Source organism: Colossoma macropomum, unplaced genomic scaffold, assembly GCF_904425465.1.
Source record: "Colossoma macropomum unplaced genomic scaffold, Colossoma_macropomum, whole genome shotgun sequence".
Lineage (NCBI taxonomy): Eukaryota > Metazoa > Chordata > Actinopteri > Characiformes > Serrasalmidae > Colossoma > Colossoma macropomum.
In genome coordinates this window covers 22,114,110-22,120,148 of record NW_023494801.1, presented here as the reverse complement: position 1 = coordinate 22,120,148, position 6,039 = coordinate 22,114,110, and positions in this window count along the sequence as shown.

The window sequence follows — 6,039 nt, the reverse complement described above, 5'->3', positions numbered from 1 at the left end:
TCTTAAAAGTGCAGTAACAAACACAGCCTGTTTAAGTCTAAGGGATACAGAGAGGTGGGAAATGGTCATCTTCCTTTTCCCCCTTATAACCAAAGTAGAGGACGGCAGGAAACAACACACTTCGGTTTTTGCTAAGTAATTTAAAAGCATTCAAGCAAGATTAATATTGTTTATGGAAGTAACCTACAGATGAATATGTTTACTGTTTTGCGAACTGTTTTGAGTGCAAATGTTACAGCTTAACCCCAAAGACAGGGTTCATTGCAACAAACTGTTGGGCTAGATGTATAAAATATGTATGCATAAAAACATCTGCATCAATTTAAAAATGAATGTGTCCAGTGTAGCATTTTTAACTATAAAACGATATTGAAAAACAAAATACATGAGCATACAAATACATTCAAAATACAGAGATTCATTCCAAAATGTATTCCAAACACTTAAGTACGTTAAGCAAAGAATACTCGCAAACGTATTTGATAAATACTCTTTACATGTATTTGTTTTCTGTATGGGAGGCAGAAGAGCCAGTATAAGAACAACAAACGTAACATTCAGGGCAATTACTGGTGGGCCGGCTGAGAGAGTGAGAAAGAGAGAAATGCAGGATTGTTTCTTTTAAGTCCTATATATAATGAATAGTGACCACCTGGGACAAATACCATGTGCCAGGGTGGTTTCTCGGGGTCGTGGTAGGTAGGGGGGGGGGATCTCTGTGGTTGTAGTGGGCTGGTATGGATGAAAGTCCAGGGCTAAATTTATTTCCTAGTCCAGGCTTGATATCGTTCATAGTACATTTTAATAAGTCTCTATCTAAAATAAACTTTTAAATGAACTGTTCTGATTTGATGTCACAGGAATATGGACTTCTCTTACTGTTTATTTAAGAGTGCTTAATTTAACACTGTGCTAAAACTAACCCTGGGGAGGTTGTACTTTAACTTATATGCTGAAAACCAGTGCTCTAATACCACCAACAGAGTGATTAAAATAATATAGACTAATTATATACACACAGCTCAGTCATTTATAAAAACAGTCTTCAGGGTGATTCACAAGAAAATTCTGGCCAAAGTCTGATGATGTTGATATAGGAATACAAGAAGATGACCAGAAGCATGTTCTACCCCAGCAAACACACCCATGTGGGACCCACATTGGTTGAACGTGGACTAGTTTGATTCCAGGTAGGCATGCGCTCTGAGTGGGTTTGTTTATGGGTTGCTATTGAGGCCCATTCTGCGCTGATGTCCAAAACCACATTCTATACTTCACACATTTTGCCAATGAATGGTGGCATGCTATTTTGACATATTATTTCTTTCTTTATATTTGCAAACAATGTGATAAGGTTCACCCAAATGCAAACTGTTATTTACAAACTAGTGATGTGACACTTTTCAGATCTTTCGTTTTGATGAAAGCACCAGTCATCGAGCCTTTGGCAGCATGTATGGCGGGACAGAACGGATGCCCGGTTGATGGTGGCGTGGGCCACATTAATTGTGCTGCTGGCGCCAGGCTGAGAGAACTAGGGCAAGCACCTGCTGCAGAACTGGGTACGAATGACGAATGCTGTCCTACATCGCCCATCCGCTCACCTCTCCCCTCCGCGTGCCAAATTAATCAAACGCAGAGGCCACAGAGCAGTCTGGGCTGTCCAATGGAGGGCCGCATTCCTGAGGGGGGCTGCACCTTGATGAGCTGCAGACAGGTCGGGCACAATGGCGAGCGACTGCGTGTGTGTCTCTAAATGAGTGTGAGATGTAGGTCAGAGAGGTTATGTAGCTATACTAAACATCCCTGATGCAATGCTGAGGGAGGTGCGGCTGAACTATTTCAAAAAGATTCATTGCTGGCTGTGCTATGAATTGTGAATTAGCACTGCGCGTTGTAGGACAGGGACAGGATTACAGAGCAACAGCTGTTATCTGGGTGAATCACCGTGATTGGAGCCAAAATAAACAGCAGCAGAACATTTTTAGACCCAGTGGTTAAGGATTTTGCCTGCACGGGGATATTACACTGTCCTTTACTAGATTTAGGTTCCAGCTCTGAAATGGGGGTGGTAGGGTAGTGGATAAAGCCTGAAAAACTTTAAGGAAGGTTTATGGGAAAATCAAATTTACACAATGTCCTTCTCACCCCAAACAGTCGATGGGCCAAGACATGTTTGGTGTCCAAAAATTGCTTCTTTAGTTTTGCACTGGAGCTACGAGTCTAATGTAGCAAAAAAGTAATGGTCGATCTACAGCTTTTGGGTGACAGTAGTTATGTTTCCAATGACTTTCTGCATAAATTCAATGAAATTACATGAAAATGCTTTTAAAAATGCTCTTCTTGCTATCCAGCACCATATTTCCATCAGATTTACTTTTTGCGATAAAAAAATTACATCTTTTCCTGCCAAAAAAATGCTGTTGCATAAATTTTGGTTGGTCTAAAACACAAAGTGCTGTTTGATGTTTCCATCTCCAATTTCATGTTTGTCGCAGTTTGTGTACCTTTGGCTTCCCTGACTTCTCCATAAGCTACTGATTAGCAAATTTTGTTTATTTTATTTATTTATTAATTTTATTGGAACCATAATGTGAAAGATCACATTTCTCTGCCATATAGAATGGTTTGAACACTTAGTATTTAGAATGGGAAAGAAAGTTGCAGCAAAGTAAAAAGTGGCCCCTTGTTGAAAAGTAAAAACACTTTTCACAAAAAATCCGTAGCTATAGACATCTATTAGCCTTGTAGCACTATTACAAAACTAAAGAAGCAAACTTCAGATACCAAATACGTCTTGGCCAGTCAGCTTTGTTTGGAGTGAGAAGAAAATTGGCAAATGTGATTTTTCAGTGAACATTTCTTTAAGTCAGAGTGTATGTGTATATATATATATATATATATATATATATAAAGAGAGAGAGAGAGAGAGGGAGAGTATATATATATATATATATATATATATATATATATATATATATATATATATATATATATATATATATATACAAACTTGGTCAATGTGAATTTGCTGAAAAATGTTGGAAATTCCATTCAAACTGGAAGATTACAATTCATGGATCTAGACTTGAGACTATCAGGGCCTGTTTTAATTCAGGAAGACTAATTGCAGACAAATTCCAGCCACAGTTGAAGATTTGTGAATCCAGGAAAGGCATGAGGACGGTGATATACTGCTTGTGGCCTCGCAGGCCTCTAATGATGAGCTGTTACTGACTACAATAGGATGGTGATGATGATGATGATGAATGAGCATGCAAGAGTGGCTTTGCAAAGTGTGTGTCCGTGATGGGGGGAAACCTCGTCAGCTCCCCGACCAAATTTAGGACAGGCACACCTCAACATCCCCCACGACTCCAGTGTTTCACTCATGTCAGGCCAAAAAACACGTCCACGGAGGTTGCTCAAACTAGGTCGACTGACGGCTTTTTTTGGATCACAGAGGGAGGAAATCGTGCCATCTAAATGATCGCTCTCTCTCCTAAAACCTACTCTGATGGTGAAAAGCCTTCCCCACCAGTTTTATTTTTACACGCGTCAAACTGGGTCAATGACGATGCCACAGAATGTGACCAAAAATGGAAAAGGAAAAAAATGAAATCACGTCTGGGTCACCAAAGACAAGAAGTTCTGGACATCTCTCAAAACATTTTTTTATTGATCATATATAAAATAAAGGAAGCTGCCAAACATACAGTATATACAACAGTACATCGATAACTTAGCCACACCCGAGAATGACTAACTGCATGGTTAAAATCCACAGTTCTTATATATGAATACATCATATCACTTGTTTATCTACAGATTGCAAAAAAGTACAATAATTTAATTCATAAATAGTTACAATTCACCCATTTTTGTTACCGTATTTGATACAAAGTACTGAAATATATATATATATATTATTACAACCCATAGATAAAAGCAACCAAAACAACATTCTATCAATGTAATTCACCGATCACCACCTCACGTTTCATAGCTTTATTTTCTGATTTAACACTTTTGAGACAAAGAACTATTCGGAGCCAAACAGAAACCTGTGGTTACCTGCTCACCAAACATAGAACATGATGAACGAAGCCTACTTAGCCTAAAGCTAGTACATATTGTCACATAAGTGCTGATAAAGTTATCAGTCCTCCCAACTCTTTTCAGACAATGGAAAGGGTCAAAGACTTTCTTGGATGCATACTGTGAAGAAACAAAAAACAGACAAGGCCCCCTCACTGTTAGTAAGCCTGTTTCTTGATCGATTTGGTGACGAAAGGTTTTTCTGAACATCCCTTATTATTCAATGTACTCCTCAGTGTGATATCATTCCCTCCAACTGTCCGATTCACAATAGCACTATTATAAGAGCTACAGCAAACACGGCAGTGCAAAATAGCTCTGAGTCAAGGTGATCAATAATGTATGTCCACAAAAGGATAAAGTGAGGCATTTGTCCAAGAACTCCATTTAACACCGCTGAGGAGCGCCATGGGCAGAAATCCTCAGTGGCCCTCAGATTTTTCAGAATGGGGGCTGCAATGTGAAAATGCAGACGACTGCAGGAACACGGATGCAATGCAATAAATGCACAAGGGATGGTCAGTTCTGCAAAAAGGCAAAACTGACCCTTTGCCATCTCGCTGAACCGCCTGTGCACGACCCCCCACCCACGACGCAATCAGCAGGAACAATGCGGTGCAAGATGTTTTTTGAACGATGCAGCTTCAGCAGACCTCTCGGCCAACGTGTCAACTGAGGATAAATCGTCTCCAAACTGGAGTACGGCAGCATCATCATTTTTCCAGGGTTGCAATACAACATGATGCTCTGGAGTAGAAGTGATATGAACGCCACTGAGCACCGCTGCCTTAACACCATACAGTTTCAATTAGTCATCAGAGCTCTCCAATTGTGGAGCTGCACCACAATAGACCAGAGCAGACTTGTCACCCATTTTTAGTCAGTGTCATGCTCAAATTAGGAACTCTAAGATGTTTTTCTCTATGTGAAAAATGAATGGCGTTTTCAAAAACTACCCCCCTGTATTGTCCTCTGTGATAAAAATGTTCCAAACCCAATACAAGGGGTGTCAGGAGAGATTTATGGATAGGGGGCAAAGCCTTTACTATGGCTGTCTGGGGGCATTTGTTTCTCCTCCAGGAGAAATGAAAAAATGGCCACAAAATGTTTGTTAGTCATTTATAAGTAGCAATAGGCATAAAATCAAGGCTGTTTGGTTAAATGTGCACACAGTAAGTCTGTCTCTTCATAGTCTGTACTATGAATCTAATATGACTTAAATGCTGGAAATCATACTTTGATTAAGTAACAACCACGTAATGCAGAAGATCCAATGAAATTTGAGGGAAAATGTATACACAACACAGAACAAAATGCATGAGATTAAGAACATAGACAAAACTAGCTTAAAACCAGAGTTCCTTATTTGCGCATGACACTGACAACAAAATGACGACACAACTTCAGAGGTCTATTGGTGGAGTTAATGGAGCAGTTCAGCCAAACATGCTAATGTTGCCACCTAGATTGGTCCAATCATTTTAGCATTATCTTAACTACATCACCACTAGCTCAAACTGAGAGAAGTATTTCTTCAAAAATAATGAATGCAAACTGCAAGGACTTTTTGGGAGGACCATTCCCACTTCTGTGTCTTTATACAACAAAACCTTAAAGAAAAACACCAGTAGTTTTAAGGACTTCTCAAACTCGATCCAGTCTCTCTCACTAAATTCTTCGACTGACCCTCACCACCAGGTGAAAGATGAATTGCTTTCGGTACGTAACGCGACACGTTTTGTCCTGAGCAGAAAGCAGGCAGAAGCATATCAAAAACAATATGCTCATCTCAACAGTGCATTTTCACTTACTTCAGTCATGAAAATAACCTGATCATATGTAATATGATCTTTTCCTATGCTCATGAAAGTACTGTACTGCATCTATAGTGCTACACTTTGCCTATAGTCTCAGTGCCATGTTCAAGCCGACACAGCTCAT